Genomic DNA, 21753 nt, shown 5'->3' on the forward strand with positions numbered 1-21753 from the left:
CGAAGACCCCCACTGGAGCACTGGACTGAGCCCCCAAGGTCCAAATGAGGAGCAGAAGGAGGGAGAACATGAACAAGAAAAGCAGGACCGCGAGGTGTGCGTTCACCCACTGATACAAGGGGACTGATTGAATGAGAGTTCACCAAAGCCAGTTGGACTGGGATTGAACGAGCATGTGATCAAACCGGATTCTCTGAATGTGGCTGACATGGGGGCTGACTGAGAAGCCATTGACAATGGCACTGGGACTTGTTTCATCTGCATGTACTGGCTTTTTGGGATCCTAGTCTGTTTGGATGCTCACCTTCCTAGACCTGGAGGGAGGGGGGAGGAACTTGAACTTCCCACAGGGCAGGAAACCCTGACTGCTCTTAGGACTGGAGAGGGAGGAGGAGAGGGAGTGCGGGGAGTGGGAGGGTATTGGGAGGAGGGGAGGAAGTGGAAATTTTTATAAATAAATAAATAATAGAATAAAGGGAGTGGTGACCTCAGGGCAAGATTCTACCCAGATAAATTTCCAACTTGTAGAAATGAATTAAAGGAAAGCTTTGAGCAGGGTGCAGCAGCGCTCATCTTTAATCCCAGTGCTTGGAGGAAGGCAGAGGCTGGCAGATCTCTGAGTTTGAGGTCAGTCTGGCAAACAGATCCAGTTTCAGCACAGCTGAGGCAGTAAAGGAGATCATCGAAACAGAAAGTTGGTGAAGATGTAATTGAATGAGGGGCCATGTTCCAGCCCCAGTAAGCAACAGAACTTGCCAGCTTCAGTCACTGTTCTGGAGTGAAGGACAGAGGAAAGGGATTATGGAATTTGCCTCCGTGAATAAAGCTTTTGAGGCCAGGCATGTGTCAGGGTATCCCTGAATGGAGGCCCAGAGAGGCCATTGCATGAAGCTGTGAGGTTGAAGCACGGATTACTTTGGAGACCCCAAGATGTTGGAGATGCCAGGGCTGCGGGATACTTGCTGAGGAGAGATGCTAACTAGGGGTGGAATCAGCCCGAGAGAGATCAGCATGTGGCAGTCAACAAAGATGAAAGGAGCCAGAGATCTGGAGAATGCTTAGACATCAGTCATGGAGTTGCAGAGTTTAAAGTTTGTCCAGCTGGTTTTCGGTCTTGCTTTGGTCCAGTATTTCCTGACCACTTTCCCTTCCCTACATTTTGGACGAGCAATGTATATCCTGTGCCATTGTAAGTTGGAAGTATGTGATCTGTTTTTTCAATTGTGATTTTATAGAGAATTACAGTTAAGAGATCACATGAATGTCAGGAAAGACTTAATTTGGGTTTTTAAACATTGCAGAAACTGTGATAGACTCTGGGGACTTTCGAAGTTGGACTAAATGCATTTTGCATTATGAGATTGTTACAAGCTTACGGTGGTCAAGGAGTGGAATGTGGTAGTTTGAAAGTAACTGATCCTCTTAAGTTCATAGGGAGTGGCACTATGAGGAGGTGAGGCTTTGCTGGAGTAGGTGTGGCCTTGTTGAAGGAAGTGTGTCACTGTGCGGCTGGGCTTTGAGGTCTCAAGCCATGCCTAGTGTGACGCTCATTTCACTTCCTGTTACTTGTGAGCCGAAGATGGAGAATCCTCAGCTCCTTCTCCAGCAGTATGTCTGCCTGCACACTGCCATGTCCCACTATAATGGTAATGGACTGACCCTCTAAAATGTAAGTGAGTCACTGCAGTTAAACATTTTCCTTTATAAGAGTTGCTGTGGTCCTGGTGTCTCTTCACAGCAATAGAAACCCTAAGACAGAAGTCATAGAAGCATCTCAGGAATACGGCAATGAGAGGATGTTATGTGACACACGAGCTCAGGGAGGTGATTGTCGTCTTTTTATCTATGGTCATTGGTAACTTGGGCCACAAAAGAATCGCCAGTCTTATGTGTTACCCTCATCTCGAGCATTCCTGCTCATCACTCTTATATTGGTCAGTCTCCTTCCAAGCTACACATTAGTTGAAGCCATCTTTTTAAAAAATCTACTGCTGGCCGCTGTGTAGCACCTTCATTATCTCACCCTTTGAACCTAGAATCAAATGCACAGCTCAACTCCGAGGCTGGACGTAGTTGGAAATGAGTAAGGAACTCAAGCACAAAGTATAAAGGAACTTGAAATCTACCTTTGATTCAGTGTAATATTTTGAAAACATGAATTGGCAAATTATAACCTGCATACTAACTTCGTGGTTTTATAAAGCTTTATTGGAACCAGGGCCAGGATTAGGGTCAAGAAGTGAGGAAGGATCAGGCAAGCACAGAGGCAGAGGCTCTCTTTATTTAAAACTTTGACATTCTAGCATCATCATTTTTTTTGGCATTGATGCTAAGTATTTAGGTACTATCTTATATCATTTTAATATTATACAATATCATTTATCTCTATTATAATGTTTTAGGACTTTTCTTGGTTTGATTTTGTTGTTGTTTTGCTGTGTTTTTTTGTTGTTGTTGTTTGGTTTGGTTGGTTTGGTTGGTTGTTTCTGTTTAGGTGTTTGGTTTCTGGTTTTTTTGGTTTCTGGTTTTTGGGGGGTTTTTTTGTGCCCTTTTACATCTGTGTAAGAGGCCAGTGAAATGTCCGCCTGATCCCTATATTTTCATCAGGAGCCATCTGTACCTCCCAGTGAATATGTCTTCCTTTCATAGTCAAAACATAAATTCTAATCAGTGCTTTCAAAAAACATTTCAGCCACCTAAAATAAATGCAAGGATAGGAAGACGTTTTGCCCAGCAGTACAGAGAGAAAGACACTGAACTTTCGCATCAGAACAGGGGAAGGCTGCGGGGCTTCCGACTGCATCTGATCTGGCCTTGCTGAGAATCCACAGAGAGGCCCGTGGATTAGGAACAGCAGGAGAGCCATTTTCAGATGAAGCCGATGATGCTTTCATGGAAAAGTTCCAGGCAGATTAAAGTTGCAGAAGACATCCTGCTTTTTGACAGCTTAAATATGTTAGGATCATAATTTTATCTTGTGACTTCTTCCACAGAAAGGAACTTCTTCTTTTCTCTCATTTATTTATTCTTTCATAATTTCATGTACCAGTATCATGTGCATCAACCATCACCCCCATTACCCTCCCCATCTCCTTCCTCTTCCTCTAACCCTTCTTTCTCAGAAAGTCTTTTTTTCTTGCTTTCATGTCTTTTTTAGTTTTATTTTTTTTATTTTAGCTCATTGCATTTAAATAGTGCTGACTCCATGTTTATCTGAGCGGTTTATCTGAGCAAAGGCCATTTACCGAAGAACATGACTCTGCCTCCACCAGCTACCTTAACTGCCTCTAGTGCTCAGGGAAGAGTGGGACCTTCTGAGTCCCTCTCCTCTCCATTCTGGAATGTTACTGGATCCTGTCCTGTTCAGATCTTCTGCGAGCAGCCACCCACTGTTGGCATGTCTTCATGAGTGCAGCAGCCATGTCAGGCCCTGAAGTCAGCATTCCACAGCCCCTCTTCCCGTGCTCTGACTCCTGCATTCTTTCCCCCCTTCTCTGAAACCTAGAGGAAATTCTATAGATGTCCCAAATAGGGCTTGGCACTCAACAGTTGCTTACTCTGCACACTTTTGACCAATGATGAGCCTCTGTTTTACCCATTGCAAACAGAATCAGGAAATTTTTCTATTGACCAAATGGCCAACTGAAAGACACAGGCATGCTGAATTCCTCCACTCGTCTAATAAACTCCCGTCACTGAGCATGAAGGATCTTATAAACCAATTAAAAATCATACTTTTAACATATGTGTGGGATTTGATTTACAGAATATCCTGTTCTCCAAGTTATCAAAAAAATGATCTCCCCTCCGTTGGTCTTTACCCTCTCTTCGGCAGCCAGTGCCTTGTGTTTTAAAGATTGGTTTGCTCCTATTGTGAATTACATGCAGATGAATGCATTCAGACAAGCCTACAAACTGCATTGACTCTCATCACAGCAAAGCTCATTACTAGATTGGGATGAAGGTCTTAGGTGAATTTTTACACTGTTGTCTATCTGTGCTGCCTTATTTGAGAGCTGAGAATTACTGTTACAAAATGCTATCAGTGTGAATAAAGGGAATTGGTTATCTAGATCTATTACTAATATGACCATGAAATCCTTATAAGACTATTGGTCAGAAGACACAGGATGTGTCCAAAGTACTTGTCTCATCTTGTTTGTTATCTCTATCGCCTGTGTAGATAATGGCTGCAATTTGAGGGGACAGCTGGCCGGGAAGTGTGGATATGTTCATATGGAATCTGGGTAGAGTTTTAAAGGATATCTTCATTTGTACAAGACCGTCTGAAGCCAATGTTAACAATTGCTAACATTGACATGTGCCCCTTCCACTGAACTCAACCGGCCCAACAAGTCACAAGATCTTGTACATAGCATGGAATAAATTCCACCACCACCTGAGGCAGGGGTGTGTGGGCTGGCAGGTACCTTGTAAAGGGATGTGGGTGTGGGAGGGGAGTCATTGTCGCCATTCCACAAAGTACTGCTGCTAATAATGTTGGAGACTCACTGAATTAGCTGAAATAAAGGGGCACTTTTTTAACAAGGGCAGCGTGGGGAGAGAAGGAAGTGAAGAGCCCTGGAAAATAATCTTCGTCTTGATAAAAAAAAAAATCATTTGCAAATGCAAAATGGCCATCATTGGAAAGGAAATAGAGAAACTGGAGAGGTTGTATCCTTGTCTGTCTAGAATAACGCCTGGCCTGCCCGTTCTCTGTAGCTTTATGAAACTGAAATTCTGAGCTAAACCTTTGGAGAGATTCATTCGGATGTAGACAGTCCAACCTGGCTGCCAGCCATCACTGAGTTTGGGAACCAAGCTGCCTGGTCAGAGGTTCTTATCACTTTATCCCTTAGATATGTTTACTGAGTGCCTGTAGGGAGAGGACTTTGCATATGTCATCTTCTTTAATTTGGTAATTAAATAGTCTAAGACAGCTTTCATCCACACTCTACATGTTTAATTTCTAAGGCCTACATCCCTCTAGTATCCAACTGGATGTCACATGATGAGGAACTGGCAGGAAGACTCTTTGAATACTTTGTGTTATTCTCCAAGGTCACCCTCAGCTTTACCCTTCTGAATTATAGCATCTTGTTGTTTGTTTCATGCATATATATTGTGTCTGTTGTATGGACTTTTCAGTGTCCATGTATACATATAAATATGGAGTCCAAAGGTAAATGTTAGGTATTTGTCCTGGATGGCTCTCCACCTTTATTTTTAAGAAAGGGTCCCTCACTGGCCCTGAAGCTTATCAGTTGAACCAAACTGCCTGCTCAGTGAATCTCAGGAACCTGTCCATCTCTGCCTGACTCGCCCTGCCCCATCCCAGTCATACTGGACTTACAGACACATATGGCTGTGTCTGGCTTTTCATGTCGGTTCTAAGGGTCTGAACTCAAGTCTTCATATTATGTGGCAGGTGCCTCACCAGCTGAATCATCTCCTCAGCCTTACCATGTTTTGTTTGTATACTTAATACTTAAAAGTTTAAGAAATACTAATAGCAGGCCAGGCACGGTAACACATGCCTTTAACCCCAGCCTTTAGGAAATTAGGCAGGCAAATTCAAAGCCATCCAGGGCTACATAGTAAGAACCTGTTCACCCCATCCACACCCCCTCAAGAGAAAAAAATAACAAATCTCAAAATCAAACCCATTGGGAAATAATTAATCCATTACCAAAAAATGAACTAAACCAAGATTCCCTTAGATCCTCTGGTACACTAAAATGATTATTTGGGTGTCTCTGATTCAATAAACAGAAGAGCTGAAAAGCACTAAAAATATTAGGATTATTCTGACAAATTAATATCTAACAATAATAATAATAAATTCACTTTGCTAACATTTGATTTCCCACAAAATGTCCTAATAATGTACTGGATTGTAGGGCATTTCCTTGGCGATGAGAGGGTCAGGCAAAGAGCATAACGAGCTCCTAATAACTCAGTTAGGAATTAGGCCTCAGTTCCAGCCTCCTGAAACTGAACCAGTCAGTCTCTGAGGAATACAGGCGAAAAGGGAAATCAGTCACCACCACCCCTGAAAGTAAGGATGAACAATTGCACATACCAGGCCAGGGACACCCCCACACACACACACACCCGATCCCCGTACCTCAAGGCAATAACTAAATAAGGGCAAAGGCTGGGACTTGTCCAGATGTGCCCAAGCATGAAAAAAACCTAGCCTTAGCCCACCCCTGCTAGCCCTAACCAGTTAGAAATGTACTAATATGATCGCCACTTGCGTAAGTCAACCTCGACAGAATGATCACACTGCTTTTAGAATTCCCTTAGTTGTGTATGAAAGAGCCAGCAAACTTCTCTTGGGGGTTGCCATTCGCCGCTTTTGCCTTTGTGTTGTATGCATGGCCCCAGCATGCTGGTACCTTCTCGAGACAATAAACACTCTTGCTGACTGCATGCGTGGATGGTGGTCTCTCGTGGGACTTCTCCAGGACCCTAACAGGAGAAAAGGAAGGGTTTTTTTCCATGCAGCTAAGTGTCCTCCAATGATCTGAGACTTGGCGCCCTCCTGGAGAGTTAACTGTTTGTTAAACTGACCTGTCTCATAGTATCAAACCTGCAGGGACACAGAGCCCCAGCTTCATTCCCACATCGCTGGATGTGAACCCTAACTTTTCCAGGGACTACATCTGTGGCCTTGGGCTCATTCCTCTCTTTCTCCAACAGTAGAGTGGGGTTAATAATGCTCACGACTCTATAAATATTAAATGAGATCGTGTAAATCAAGTGGTTCGGCTGCTAAGTGCTATTGATCTATCTCTCACTGTCCATTTTTCGACAAAAGCTAGCACAAAGCTCAGGAAGCCAGCCACCCCACAGTGCAGGCTGACTCCACTGGGTCAGGTCTCCAGCTGCTCTCTCAAGCTGAGCATCTCTGAACCCCAGAGATGCGGTGGGAAATTGCACTCGGCAGACACACTGTGACCCAGCCCCACCTGCTGAGTCACGGGCTGGCCTTCACCCGTCCAGTTGCGTCATCATTTTGAGCTTCACTTCCTTCTAACCCTGGAAAAGAGATTTGAGGAAGACAGATCATTCCTCTAAAGCCGGAAGAGAACTATGCGAGAAACCCTAACATGATGCTTGGTATTTCTCTGGATCCTTGTTTTATTCTCTTCAGTGCTGATGAAGAAGTATACCCAGCACCCATTTTCAAAATGTCTAGGCGAGCAAAAGAGGAGGCCTTCATTATTTCCTTACTGTTTTTGTTTTTGTTCGGGAAGGCTTGGGGGAGGGGGGAAGGTCCACCTCCCCCTTGTGTGTCTTTGAAGCGGAGTACGATCACAGACGTAAGCTGCCCTCAAGGCTACCAGTGCCTACCGCGGCAGCACTTAGAACACACAGCCAGCAAGAGGCGGTTGATGCCCAGAGCAGCCCGTGGGCACCCTGCCCAGTCTGTGCCCACTGAACAGAGTCGGCTCATCTGCAGTGACATTCCAGCCTTTTCCTGAAGAGTTTGAACTAATTGAGAACTTGACAGCGTGTGTAAATAGCCCCGTGTGGCCTTCTGCTTTCCCTCACCTCTGCCAAATCCCATTCCTGCCGTGTGGGCTGTGGACTGACAAGGCTGAAAGGGTCCTTTCACGGCACCTCCATTCTGTCAGTGAGTGATCACACGTGGTCTTTGGAAGAGTATCTTCCAGCTCAAGGGTCAAAGTCGTCGTCCTTAGCCTTTTTAGGGTTCTCGACACTTTTTAGAATCTGATGGTAGCTTTGCACACTTGTTCCTCTGTCCCCTGAAAATTCCCATGCACTCAAAACTTAGCCAATCTCAGACTTCCACAGGTCTCCTCTTCCCAAATGTAGAATACAGAGCTTCTTTCGATTCTTGCCTTTAGAGGCAAGCCACCACAAGGCATTGTACACCTCCAAGCCCCATGTGTCTCCCTTGAAACATTTCCTGTTCCACAAAAATGAAAGCCGTATATAATGTTTTTATTCACAAATTTGTGGGCAGTAGTTAATCCAGTAATGATTAACACCAAACAGTGGTGAGCAAAACTGTTCTTTATCAGCTGGGCAGGGGGTAAAGGCGCTTTGCTGCCAAGCCCGATGACCCCAGTGTGATTTCCAAGGGTCCCAGGGTGGTGGAAAGAACCAGCTTCCTGCAAGTTGACCTCTGACCTACACACATGTACCATGGCAAGGGCAGGTCCATGCATACACACACACACACACACAATAAGATAAGCAAATGTAATTTTTAAAACCTTTTTAAAACAGAATACCTATGCCACAGTAAAATATTGTAGTGAACTTAGTGGCATTGGGCGATCTGTTCTCGTGAAAAAGTATAAAAAGGGGGAAAGGAAGAAGCCTGAGCAGGTGCCGTTAATTGCTTTACATCACTAGACTTGGGACAGAAGCATAAAGCAAACAAAACTGACAGTGTTGGCAAGAAATAAACAGCAGCCCCGTTGGGATGTGTCTGCCCGTTAGTGCAACATGTTCCCCATTACCAGGCATGCATACAAAACGCCACACACACACACATCACGTGCGCGCGCCTGTGCACACGCATGCACATACGTGCACGTGCACGAGCACACGCACACACGCAGCAACTGTGGCTGCACAGGAGTATGTTTGCACACTACACACAAACATGTGAAATGTTCTGGCCTAACAATATTGTGACGTCTGAGTTCCCTTTCACTCAGGAAAGAAATATACCCGTGTTAACAAAACCAGAACAGAAAATAACGGTGATTTTGCCTAAGTGGCAGAAACCTGACCATTCTGAACTTTTCCTTGGGTTGATAGTTCTCACTATAAAAACTTAGAAAATGAACAAAGGCATTTAATTTTGAGAGAAATGTCAACACAAGTAGTCTATGATTTGGGACTGGATCTTCTCTCGTCAGCCCCCCATTGCTTATTGGAGTCCTACCCAGGGACATCCAGCATTGCTACCACTGACAAAACGGTCAGTGCCTGACGCTGGTGCCACACAACCTGATAACTATGCTCAGCGCGTGAGAGACTGTCTTAGCAGTAAGCGTGTGAATGCTGCTCCTCCAAGCTTCTGAAGCCACCTTAGGAAACTGTCACAGGCAAATCAAGGTCTGAGGCCAGCAGTCGTGAGGAGAGTTGGTGTCACTTTCCTCCAACCTTGCAAAGGATGTTTAATTCCAGAACTGGAAATGGTGCTGAGGCTCGGCCATGGAAATGCTAATGCTACTGATGTCACAGTGGCCAGTCCTTGGCTGCCTATGACAGTAATGCAGTTCAGTCTTCCAGCGCCCGTCTTTCCATTTCTGGAACTGCCGAGCTACATCTGTTTTCAATTGCACACAATTTCCGTTGTTCTATTGACAGATAACAGATAAGAAAAGCCCGGGGAGACGGCAGCCACTGCTTGGAACCAGATCTCTTTTATTTTATTTTAAGACTAAACTCCCAACATTTTCAGCAAATGTGAAACGCTATCCTAGGATCAAACCTCAATTTCACCCCTGGTTTTCCTTTCATAGATGACTCTCATAAGATTAGAAATTTTGTGACATTGATAATAATTCAAGTTTTTTTTAAATACCCTAAACTTTTTATTCAAATCAAAGCTAATGACCACCAACACTCTAGGTTCCTTAAATATTCCTATGAAGATCGAGGGGTTATGTTTTCTAAATACATTCTTTCTACTCCCCTGTCAGCAAGGTAATGAGGAGTGTGTTTTGTGTCGTTTTGGGGAATGCGAAGAGAGTAAAGGACCTGGGAGTCTGAGCACGCAGGAGGCCTTGGACTCTGTCCTCAACACTCAAATCAAGCAGGGCAGGGGCATGGGGGAGGGGGTAAGCATATGGTTTCTATTTAGACTTTCTGCTTTCCAATCCCAGCCCCCCTTACCACCTGTATAATCCGAAAGTAGGTTTGTTAACCATACTCACCCTTCCTCTCTAAAATGCAAAGTAGCTTTGAAGATGGAGGCACTCACAGGCCTGATGACCTGAGTTTGATCCCTAGACCCCACAAGGTGACAAAAGAGAACCGGCTCCCAAGAGCTGTAGTCTGACCTCCGCACACAAACACCACGACACAGATATACCTGCACTTCCACACATACAAAATTGAGCATGCATAATAGCAATTGGGCATCCGTCACCAAAAAAATAGACCATCCAAAAAAAGAAATCACACAATATGACAAAAAAAAGAAAAATGAGTATCACCAAAATTGAAATTTTTGCCACAAGAAAAACTTTATTTAGAGTCTAATAGGGTAAATTGTTATTATTATTATTGTTGTTGTTGTTATTGTTGTTGTTGTTATTTTCAAACAAGACATTTTACAAAAAATCGTATATAGAATTTGCAAAATATATTTTAAAAAAATCCAGTTAGAAAGTAGGCAAAGGATTTGCACACACAGTTCTCTGACAGAAATCCACAGCTGACAAATGAGAACATGGGGGGATGGTCACCATCTAAACCATCCGAGAAAGCCACAGTGAGGGTGTCACCACAAACAGCTATCACTGCACCCGTGTGAGTGTCTAAAATAGGAAATAGCAATAATCCACAATGTCGGCCAGAATGAAGGAAACCCTGATCAGTCACATGGCTCGTGTGAGCGGGAAATGGCACAGGGAGCTCCTGTAGAAAACAGTGTAGCGATCCTTTGCAAACCAAAAGTGGTCTTATCCTTTGACCCAGAAATGAGAAACTTAGCATACATCCCAGATAGCTTGTGTTTATGCAGAAATTTGTTTGAAATATGCACAGGCTCCCAGGGATCAAGCCAGAGAATAGTTCAAAGGTGCCATTGTATGCTAGTCAAATAATATCTGCCAGCTGTAACCTGAAAGGCAAACACCAGATCCAAATACCTCACACTTTCTTCCTCGTAGTTTTTCTGCCTACTTAAGCGTCATCCTTTCTTGCAAAGTGCTGGGCCCGCCCTTGTGACCAGCAACAAAAACAGCAGTTTGTTAGGCCTATGTGTGGTGTTAGCACAAAGGCAGACAAAATACGGAGTATAGTAAAGATGTGTAAGATGTAAGACAGCCTTCCTTAGGAAAGCCTACAGTGCCAATGAAGCATATAAAATGGCGCCCTTAGCCTATTAGGAATTATTTTTGATTAGTTAGTTTTTTTATTGCTGTGACCAAATGCCTAACCAAAAGAAAAAAAAAAAACAGTAGTTTAAGAGAGGAATAACTGGTTTACTGGGGCTCCCTGTTTGGAGGTACAGCCAACTGTGGAGGGGAAAACCTGGAAGCAGAAGCATGAAACAACTGGTCCCATTGCATCCACGGTCATGAAGCAGAACAAGGTGAGAGCTGGTCCTCGGTGTCTTCCTCTTTCTCTCCCTCTTATCCAGTCCAGGCCCCAGCCATGGGATGATGCCTCAGTTACACTCCTTTGGACACACCCCCCAGACTTGGCCAGGGGTGTATCTCCTGAGTCCAAATCCAGCCAGTCCTCGCAGTATCGTGAAATGCTCATTCTGGCCAAAGTTCAAAGAAGGCAGGTTTACACTGGTATCTTTCCAGAGACTGAGAAGATGGGCCAGACCCGAGTGCACACCCCTGTGATGAGGGAAGAGACTCGAGAGGCGCTGGGTCATCAGAAGTATCAAAAGCATGAGGAAAATGACACAGATCAACTTCGGGCGAACCAAAAGCCATTTTCCACCAGTATCATTATAGATAAGCCTATGGCTCAGTGATTTGCCTTTTATTAAGTGTGCATTTACTGAGCCCCGAGCATCACTACAGTATATACTGGGAGTTAAAGTAAAATAAAATTGGTGTGTGCTGTCAAATGGATGATCCACGCTGGAAAAGAGAGGCGAGATAAGCAATACAGAGGGCAGACTAGAGAGGAGATGGGAGGCCCTGTGGGAAGGGCGTGCAGAAGTAGCCGCATGGCTGTGTCCACTTTCCCTCACTGCAGTGGGGTGAGCGGTTTTAGCTGCCTCTTGGCCCCAACTAAGAGCAGAAGAGCAGATTAAAAGATGCCATCAATCCCCATTTTCAACAGAGAAGACTTCATACTTGGTGTTTCATTGTTCTCCCCAAAGCGTATTTACGTTAATGCTCGTTAAGTGTTCGAATTGTGCTGCATTGTATTTACTGGATTCCTGGGACCTCCCCCACTACAGCCAGGGTGTCTGTTTCTCTGCGCATGTGGAAACTGTCAGGTGCTGCAGGAGTCGGGTGGGAACGCACAAGCAGCGTTTCCAGGATGGGAAGTGGAATGTGTAAAGGACAAACACTTGGCGTTACTAAGTGACTTTTACATCACAGAGACCATTTGAAAAGCTTTATAGTGCACACAGTGGCCGTGTTGCGTTGCTTCCCCTGGAGACTTTTGTTCTCACACTTCAGTCTATGAAGGCATCTAAAAAAATTAGCAAGGATCATTGCGATATGAAAAACCCGAGTCACACTTGAAATTTTTATCAGTTCCACTTTTATTCATACTTTAGGCATCTGGTTCCTCGTAATCCTTGATTTTTGCTGGACCTCGAGTTTACAACTCTGTAGACACAGTCATGCTCTTCCTATTTTAATTGTCTTGACCAACATCTCTCCCAATGAGAGAACATATTAAGTCCAGTATTAAAGATCAGTCACAGTGTACGGTTTCAGGCATGATGGTTAGATCCTAAGTATCCTGCTTGGTATAGCTGTAAATGTCACATTTAATTTGAAATGATGCAACGTCCACCCGCCCGTTCTTCTTCATTTTAAAATAACATATAGTACAGGGAGAGGTGGACAATCCATCGATGCTTCAAGCGTTAAGGCTGATTCTTTATTTTCTGAGCTTATTTCGAGGTGGAGAAAGGGCACTACTCTTTCAAGTGCCAGAGACTGATTGAAAATTAGACGCCCATGAGCTTCTAGATAAACAGAATGCAGAGCAGGACCTGCTTCTGGCCACACAGTGAGCAAGGCCACCAGACAGCTCTGCTTCTATCTACTGCTGAGCTACTGAGTTCTAAAACAAGCCATCTTGATGTATGAAGAAACTCATTTGCACTTGTTACATTGTGAAGGCCATAAAGAGTGCTCCATGGCCCTCAAGAGACAGAAATTACATTTTTGAAACACTCTGACAGTTGTGGGTGAGTCTAAATTATAATTCTGAAAGAGACAAATGACAAGAAAATTAATTCCTATACTTTCTCTACTCTCAAGTGCTTGCTCACAATTCCCAGCAAAACAAATGTGTGCCCAATCAATACAAATAAAATCTGTCATCCTAAATTCTGAACAATTTCTTAGAATCATCTGATTTCCATTAGAAGTCCAAGTTCATAAGCAGTTCTTAATATTTTCACTGCATTTGGAGTGCTGTTGCTTGCCACTGTCTTCCCACAGGTTACGGGTTAGTGGAAGGAAAATTCCACTTCCTCATTTTCCAACACTCTTGAACGCTCCAGAGACGAGCTCTCTGAGCTCAGATCCCAGCTCTGCCATTCACTGGTTATATGACCTTGGATAAATCACCCAACCTCTAACAGTCTCAGGATCTGTGTGTAGGAAAGGAGACAGAAGTGCTTATGACACTTATTAATTTAAAGATTTGGTGAGGTATTATATATTATATATATATATATTTATATATATATGGCATATATTATGCTTTCCATAAATAATGCCCATTTTTGCTAAATGATGCTTGATTTGCATAGTGTTTAGCTTGTCCAGCACTAGTATTTACTGGATCTTAAAATGCAATCAGGGAGATAGTTCCATCAGTAGAGTGCTCCCTGCACATGCGTGAAGACCTGTGTTTGAGCTGAGATTCCCCAGCATCCATGTAAAAAATAAATATGGTAGCTTGCCTCCCAGCATTGAGGAGGCGACACAAAAGGGGCCCTGAGACTCACTGACCAGCTAGTCTGTCGTCTGATTGATGATCTCCACCCTCAGTGAAAGCTCCTGACTCAGCAGCTGAGATGGGAATCGATAGGAGAAAGTGCCTTTTGTGAGCGTCCAGTCATCCAATCATGTGCATGCACCTGTAGACATCTGTGCACAAACACATCACATGACACACACACACACACACACACACACACACACACACACACACACACACACGACATCCTCGTAGACACTCTTTCCTAAAAAGAAAGAAGACAGGAGTCCAGTTCAGTGGTAGAGTACTTGTCAAGCATGTGTGAGGCCTTGGGTTTAACCACCAGCCCTGCAAAGGGATAAACAAATAAAGCAATGAGACCATTCATGAATGTGTTCTGGGTTCCTAACCAGTCGAGGGCAATGCGCAGGTCTTATCCCAACACTAACAGACTGTGTTCGGTGGGCATGTCACAATTGTTCACTAGCAATTGTGAGAACCACGAGAACAATACAATGAAGTCAATTAGCAGCCTCTGAGTTTTTCAGGGGGAGGCAAGAGAGGGCAGTGGTAGATGGACTGTTAATTCCTAAATTAAATGGCTTGGCACTGGTACGACATATCTAGAGTACAGAAACAGCCTGAGGCCCTCCCTGCCTCTCACTCTGTTTGTAAAGCACAGATTGCTGTCTTCTGTATGCCTGCTTACTAAGAAAGATTAAGGAGTCGTTGAAGAAGTGGACCTAAATAATCACCGTGACTATTAATTTAACCATTGTCACAAGGAGCTTCACTTGTTGACACAGAAGCACACAGCCCCTGTCCCACCTGAGTGGTTCACTCAGGCATGCCACTTGGTTGCATTTTAAGTCGCCGCAGGCAGGGACCATGGACAGCACAGAGGTGAATTCTGTCCACAACAATCTTACAACTTCCAGTATTTGGGAGGCTCTGTGGAGGAGCTGGGTACAGACACACCCAATATAGCTTGCCAGTTCTGCAGGAGGTACTAAGAAGTCCTATGTAAAGCTTGGGGCTGTGGTGCCGATGGAGTGGACAAGATGACGATTTGGTAAGCAAGAAGAAAACATTAGGATGGCTTCTATTTATTTTTATCTTTCGGGGAATAGAGTCAGGCAGAGGGTTCATTGGGTAAAGCTGCTTACACCAAGCTTGATGACTTGAGTTCAGATCCCAGTGGTGGAGGTAAGAAACAGACTCCCACAAGTTTTCGTCAGACCTCCACACTTGAGCTGTGGCAGGTGAGCACATACACAACAGTAATTATTATTATGTAAAGAAGTCAGTTTGTGTTTGCTTCAAGGTTGATAGTGACAGATAGGTGATAGATAAAGTATATTATAGGATAGAAAGATGATAGATAGATAGATAGATAGATAGATAGATAGATAGATAGATAGATAGAAAGATAGATAGATAGATGGATGCATGGATGGATGGATGGATGGATGGATGGGTGGGTGGGTGGGTGGGTGGGTGGATGGATGGATGGATGGATGGATGGATAGATAGATAGATAGATAGATAGATAGATAGATAGATAGATAGATAGAAGATAGATAGTAGATAGATAGATAGTAGATAGATAGATAGATAGATAGATAGATAGATAGATAGATAGATAGATAGATAGATAGATAGAAGATAGATAGATAGATGATAGATAGATAGATAGATAGATAGATAGATAGATAGATAGATAGATAGTAGATAGGCAGATAGATGATAGGAAGAAAGGATAGGTGACAGATAGAAGTGTAGAGGTTCAAGAGTCAATGTCGATAATTGTTCAGAATGCGTATGATAACAGTTTATGATCAATAGTTAGCCACATTGATCATGCATAATTATATAAGTTTGTCAATAATAGTCCAGGCCTGTCTGTATCCTGATGTTACTCCGGTGTCTGCCTCACGTACTGATCATTCACAAATTACTTTTCCTAACCACCTCAGCAGAGTCCAAGCCATGCCTCTAGCATCACCTTCTGGTATAGCAATCTGCCCTCTTGCATGGTGAACTTCTTTTCAGGTTGTGAAGGGACTTCTTCCTTTACTCAAATCATGCCCTTTAAGAGACAGTCAGCACTCCCATGCATGCCTGCACCAGACACACTCGTGAATCATCTGCATATAGACTGCCTTCTTACATGTAGGAACCTCTAATCCAGAATCTAGCCAGAGAAGGAAAGCACTCCAACAGAGCCTGAATGCAGCTTTCTGGTCCCATGCTCCCTCTTCCACCTGCGTAAGCAGCTTCTTCCAAAGGACAGCATCATAGAACACACAGGTTTAGAGATTCTGTGTGGTTAGATTTTCATTCTCTCTTCTCTCAGTCTTCTGCCTCCTGAGAGCCTTGGGCATAGACAATATGAGATACTAACCTCACCTTGTCCTTGCTGTCTTTTAGAAGGTTACAGGGACAAGGTCCGAGTCAAGGACATAGAATCTGTTGCATTGCCTCCTTCCACAGATGCCAAGCAAGGACATGCCTAAATGTCCCTGCCTAGATTAAGTCACTTCCCTCCACCCTCATCAGTGAACTTGCTTGCTTCCCATAGAAGTCACCCTACTTCCAAGCCTAATTTTCAGCCTAGAACTGCTTTAACCTGTCGTTCCCTATCTTGTCAAAGCTATTCAGATGTGTGTGCTTTCACAACAGCAATGTATGTCAGAGAGTCTTACCCCCATTTCACGGATCAAGGAGCTAAAGCAGAGCAATGAGATCACTTCCTCGATGTGATATAGCTGAGAAGAGGCGGTTCAGAAAACCCAACCACCAACGCTGGCCCTGAATTCCATGGGCTACCACTTCTCGGCTCTTCCAGAATTCAGTTCCCAGCAACGACATGGTGGCTCACAACAATCTATAATGAGATCTGGTGCCCTCTTCTGGCATTTGGGCAGAATACTGTATACCTTATAAATAAAAATTAAATAAACTTAAATGATGTTCTCTAACCCTCTCTAGGCAATTTATTGTCTCCTCTCTCCATTCAGGGTCTATATATTTTCAGATCTCTTTCCATTACTCCAAATATTCTTGATGATGGAGAGGATCTATTCAAACAAAGGTCAAACAGCTTTGCTTCTGGAATGTGAGCTTCTGTGAGAACATTTTTTTTTTCAAGACAGGGTTTCTCTGTAGCTTTGGAACCTGTCCTGGAACTAGCTCTTATAGACCAGGCTGGCCTCAAACTCACAGAGATCTGCCTGCCTCTGCCTCCCAAGTTCTGAGATTAAAGGCATGCACCACCACCTCCTGTCTTGAGAACGTTTCTTACTTGGATCATTGCTAGTCTTTCTCCCTCTGATGACTCTGTAAAGCAGAACTGTGATAGGAATATTGCATCATCCAGGGCTACCAGATCCAGCCAGGATTTTTTTTTCTTTTTTAGTTCTTACTTTCCTGAAGGATTGACAGTGTGGCATGAGTAGACAGTCCAAAGTCATCTGAGTTTTCTTCTCTTCGTTCTTTCACTAAGCAGTTACTTAACTTCCCCTCTGTGGGTGTCTTGAACACTGTGCTGGTACCTGGTGGAAGGAAGAGCCAGGAGATGGATTTCCATCTAAGAAGTGGTAGGGCTTCCTTCCTTTTAAGTTGGAGATTTTGTGCCTGTTACCTCATTTTCCCAGTAGGCTTTGAGGCTTATCCAGCTTTGTCTGGGAAAGATAATTAGAATGTGTTTTTCTTACAGAAAAGTACATTGACAGAAAAGGAATACACCATTTTTAAGGGATGTCAATCAAGTCACCTCTCGCTCAACTGTCTCAATCCTAGGTTGTTAAAGTTAATGCCGACTAAATATTAGATTCACATTTTAATGACTAGAATGTCTGACTTGGGTCACATTTATGATGTTTGCCTACATGCCCTTTATCTACACTGCTGCCTAGTCTTTGGTAAGCCTCCTGGGACTCGGTAGAAGGTTTGAAATAGAGTTAACAGCTATTGCTGCAGCCTTCTGAATGCGCCTATCTCCCCTCTGTCCTATGCCCGGTCGCTGGCTCAGGAAACCACCTCTCATTTTCCAGACTTCTCTGTTGGTATAGTAAGTCTTCGTGGTAACACAGTTGATTGTATACTTTGCAAGTAATTGCAGATCAGAGTGAACCGCAGGCATGGCTCACTGTGTGGTCCAACACAGCTGGACGATGCCACCTTTGCCTCACTTTCACATACAGGAGAAGGATGGAGGAGCAGCAAAGCTGTGCACAGGGTTACATCAAAACCGCACTTGTCATGCAGTGAACCCATCTCCCAGCCGGCAGCCAGCGACGTCCCATGGCCAAATGGGGAAAAAAAACAAAACAATTTAAAGGCTTAGGGATTTCTATCTAAAATTCTTCCAAATGGGTTATAGGTTTTATCATCTGGGGGCAGAGCACTTTAAAAACCATTATAAGTAGCTAACAAAATTCCCATGTGCAAGTTGCATTTTCTCTAAGAAAGACATCAGATACTGCATGGTCGCAGTTGCTCAAGTTCAGTGCAGTCACCAAATGACTAATGCAGAGTAATGATGGAGGGGCCCATTCACATTGAATAAAAAATTGAATTACAGAATACTTTATAACACCCTGGCCTGACAAAAGAGGGCTGCTTTGTAGGAGGTGGTCTGCTTGTTGGTTCTCGGCTACCCGGGCTAACTTAGACCCTAAATAATCACACAGACACTGTATTAATTAAATCACTACTTGGCTCATTAGCTCTAACTTCTTACTGGCTAACTATTACATATTAACTTAACCTGTTTCTGTTAATCAGTGTATTGCCACATGGCAGTGGCTTACCAGCAAATTTCCCAGCATCTGTCTCTGACCGCTCCATGGCTTCTCTCTGACTTCGCCCTTCTTTTTCCCAGCATTCAACCTAGCTTTCCCTGCTTACCTAAGTTCTGTCTTGTTATAGGTCCAAAGCAGTTTCTTTATTCATTAATGGTAACCACAGCACACAAAGGGGACTCCCACATCACTGCTCCAGTCACCAAAGCCACAGCCTAAAACCCTTCAGGATGTCCCTTAGGAAGTCTCTTAAATAAGCTAGAAAATTTCTTTGTATGCTGCCGACTGGCTAGACAGAACTCTTCTGTGTGTCAGCCTTTGAACTGACTGCGGGAATGGGGATTTCAAGTTAGTGCAGTGAAAACTGGTAGTATTGCTATATTATCCAGAAATAATGGACTTTGTTAAAATTTAGATTTTTTTAAAGTGCACTGTAAGACACCAAGATGGAAGTCTTATTAGTCTTATTCAACATATAATACATTTAAACTTCTCAGATGTTTGATAAATAAATCAACCAATTGGCCATACACACGTCATACAACCGTACACAGTTTCTTTGAGGTTTGTTTACCTTCAGTTCACGAAAGCCCCTTCACCAGTGAATTCAAAACTCAGTAACACACTGTCAAGACTGTGAGCACTAGGAATCACGTGGGGTGGGAAGCGGCCTTTATCACCTGCCACCTTCGCGACAGCTACAGAAAAGTGGCCTCACCTGCCATGTCTGTGCCACCTACAGCTACATGATGTACCAGGATACATATTCATGTCTGCAAATCATACTTGAGAGAAAACTAATGATATCACCTTCCATGACATGAAACAGCGGGACACCTTGTAGAAGCTCCAGATGTCTCTCTGTACCGTGTTCCTTGCAGAATCTGTGTGCTAGGCGTGTTCCTTCAGCCTGCTTACGCTATGATCCTTCTAGCTTGTATGAGAAAAAGTCAGTAGGGTAAATATTTTTTCTTTCATTCAGACCAAAATGTAGTCTTGGATTTTTTTTTCTTCCTCAAATAATTACGTTACACACGCTTTTAAAAATTCAAACTCTCAGCTGAGCATTTTTGCTCTTCTGAAGCTTGCCCTTTATTCTTCCCCGGTTTCATTCTGTTCTTTTTGTCCTGGCTCATCGCTGGCATATCCAGTCAGCCACAGTTCTTTGCCTCCCATTTAGCCACCAGGTATAAAATGGCTAACTGTAAAGGCGTGTTCTGGCAGCTAGTCCCAATGTATATCCAAAGGCTAAGCTAGCTGCACTGGGAAATTTCCCCGGAGGGCTACTCTGGAGAATGTGGAGCCGTTTGTTGAGCTGTCTGATGTGGAAGAACAAAGTAGCTGCCTTTGCACAATGGGCTCACCGAGTGCCTCTCAGAGCAGAGCAAGAAATCAAAGGACAACTTCCGGTCCACTTCCGTTTCCAAGGCTGTTCTTGGCAACCAGGGCATCAGAGGTCGTGTCTTGTGGTATTTTTCAAGAAGTCACTGAGAAAAGAAAAGGTTATGGCAAATTTACTGACACCATGGACTGTTCTGGGAAATTATCACCACCCCAGAACTTACCTGTATGTCTATCTGTCTGTGTCTGACACACACAGCTTCTACATGGATCTGTAACAACGTTTAGAAACAGAAGGGAACATACATTGTATTGATTTCAAGGTCCAAAAAGGGATTTCAACAAAATTAGGATCATTAAAATATTTGATTGAATGTCTGTGAAATATTTAACATTAACTTTATTAAGTAACAAATTTATTAGGCTTAAAAATTATATCATGAATACTACTGGAAAGATGACTCAGCTGTTAAGAGCACTGGCTGTTCTTCCAGAGGATCCCAGTTCAGTCTCCAGCCCCCACACTGTGACTCACAGTTGTCTATAACTCCAGTCTCAGGGGACCCCATACCCATGTCTGAGGGAGCCAGGCATGTACATGATACGCAAACATACATGCATACAAAATACCCATACATATAAAATAAATATATTTTTAAAGATCAAAAATTATCTCGTTATATCACACAAGAGAAGAAATTATGGATGCAGTTTTCTTACCTTCCAAGATTTTGAGCATGCCAATCATAAGTGGCATATAGTCATCTCTATTTCAAAGGATCCCCTCCATCTATCCCACAAGGGAACACATTTCATATAGAATATGGAAGCATATCATTCTGGTTTTTATGATTTTTTTTATTTATTATGTATACAGTTTTCTGTCTGCATGTCTGCCTCCAGGTCAGAGGAGGGTGCCAGATCTCATTACAGATGGGTGTGAGCCACCATGTGGTTGTTGGGAATTGAACTCAGGACCTCTGGAAGAGCAGCCGGTGATCTTAACCACTAAGCCACCTCTCCAGTCCCTGCATATCATACTTTATGTGATGTGTGTGGTAGGACCTAAAACTGGAGAGCGTACCCTGGTGAAGATTTTTCAAACAACACTGCACCCCTTCATCACATATATTATTATTATCACAGATTCATGTCCGCTCAGGCTCCCTAAGGAGGACCAGGGGTTGCCCAGATGAAGGAGGTTGAGGTTCTGCTCTGTTCTTGCTGCAACCACCCATGGTTAGGGTAAAGAGACAGGGGAAGTGGAGCTTGAGGAGCTTCCAAAGAACCTGTACGTCATGGAAAAGGCCCCCAGAATATCCCTCACTCTATGTAAGGAAATACCCTTTGAGATAGGGGAGCCAAGCCATCCATTTGGGTCACACCAATGGAATTCCTTTGTGCCTTTTTCTGGTGTTCTTTGCAGGTGGATGACCTGCCCTTCTGTTCAACATTTCCTACCTGAACCGAGATTTCTGTTGTAGAATAGGACCTGTAATGTGGTGGGGATGGAGTAAGGGGTGGGTTGTCTGGGTTCCATTGTTAAATGGTGGGGACAGGATAAAGGGTGGTCTGTCTGGGTACCATGTGAGATAATCCTGGTCATTAACCCACTGGCCTAACTTCTTCAGGTATTATTTCATTATCCCACATACGGGATAATGAATGTAAACTCCCCCCAAAACATAAAAAGTGGCAATTCCTTGTAATCCCATCACACAACAATAATTATGCATGACACTAAATCTTGCAGAAT

General features: G+C 43.6%; 1 protein-coding gene across 11 annotated transcripts in view; it reads left to right on the forward strand.

Moving 5' to 3' along the window:
- Slc24a2 (solute carrier family 24 member 2) overlaps positions 1–21753 on the forward strand; it is a 243885-nt gene that overhangs the window by 127970 nt on the left and 94162 nt on the right. The gene's annotated exons all lie outside the window — the stretch shown is intronic.

This window comes from Myodes glareolus, chromosome 3 (genome assembly GCF_982192425.1).
Source record: "Myodes glareolus chromosome 3, mMyoGla1.1, whole genome shotgun sequence".
Taxonomy (NCBI): Eukaryota; Metazoa; Chordata; class Mammalia; order Rodentia; family Cricetidae; genus Myodes; species Myodes glareolus.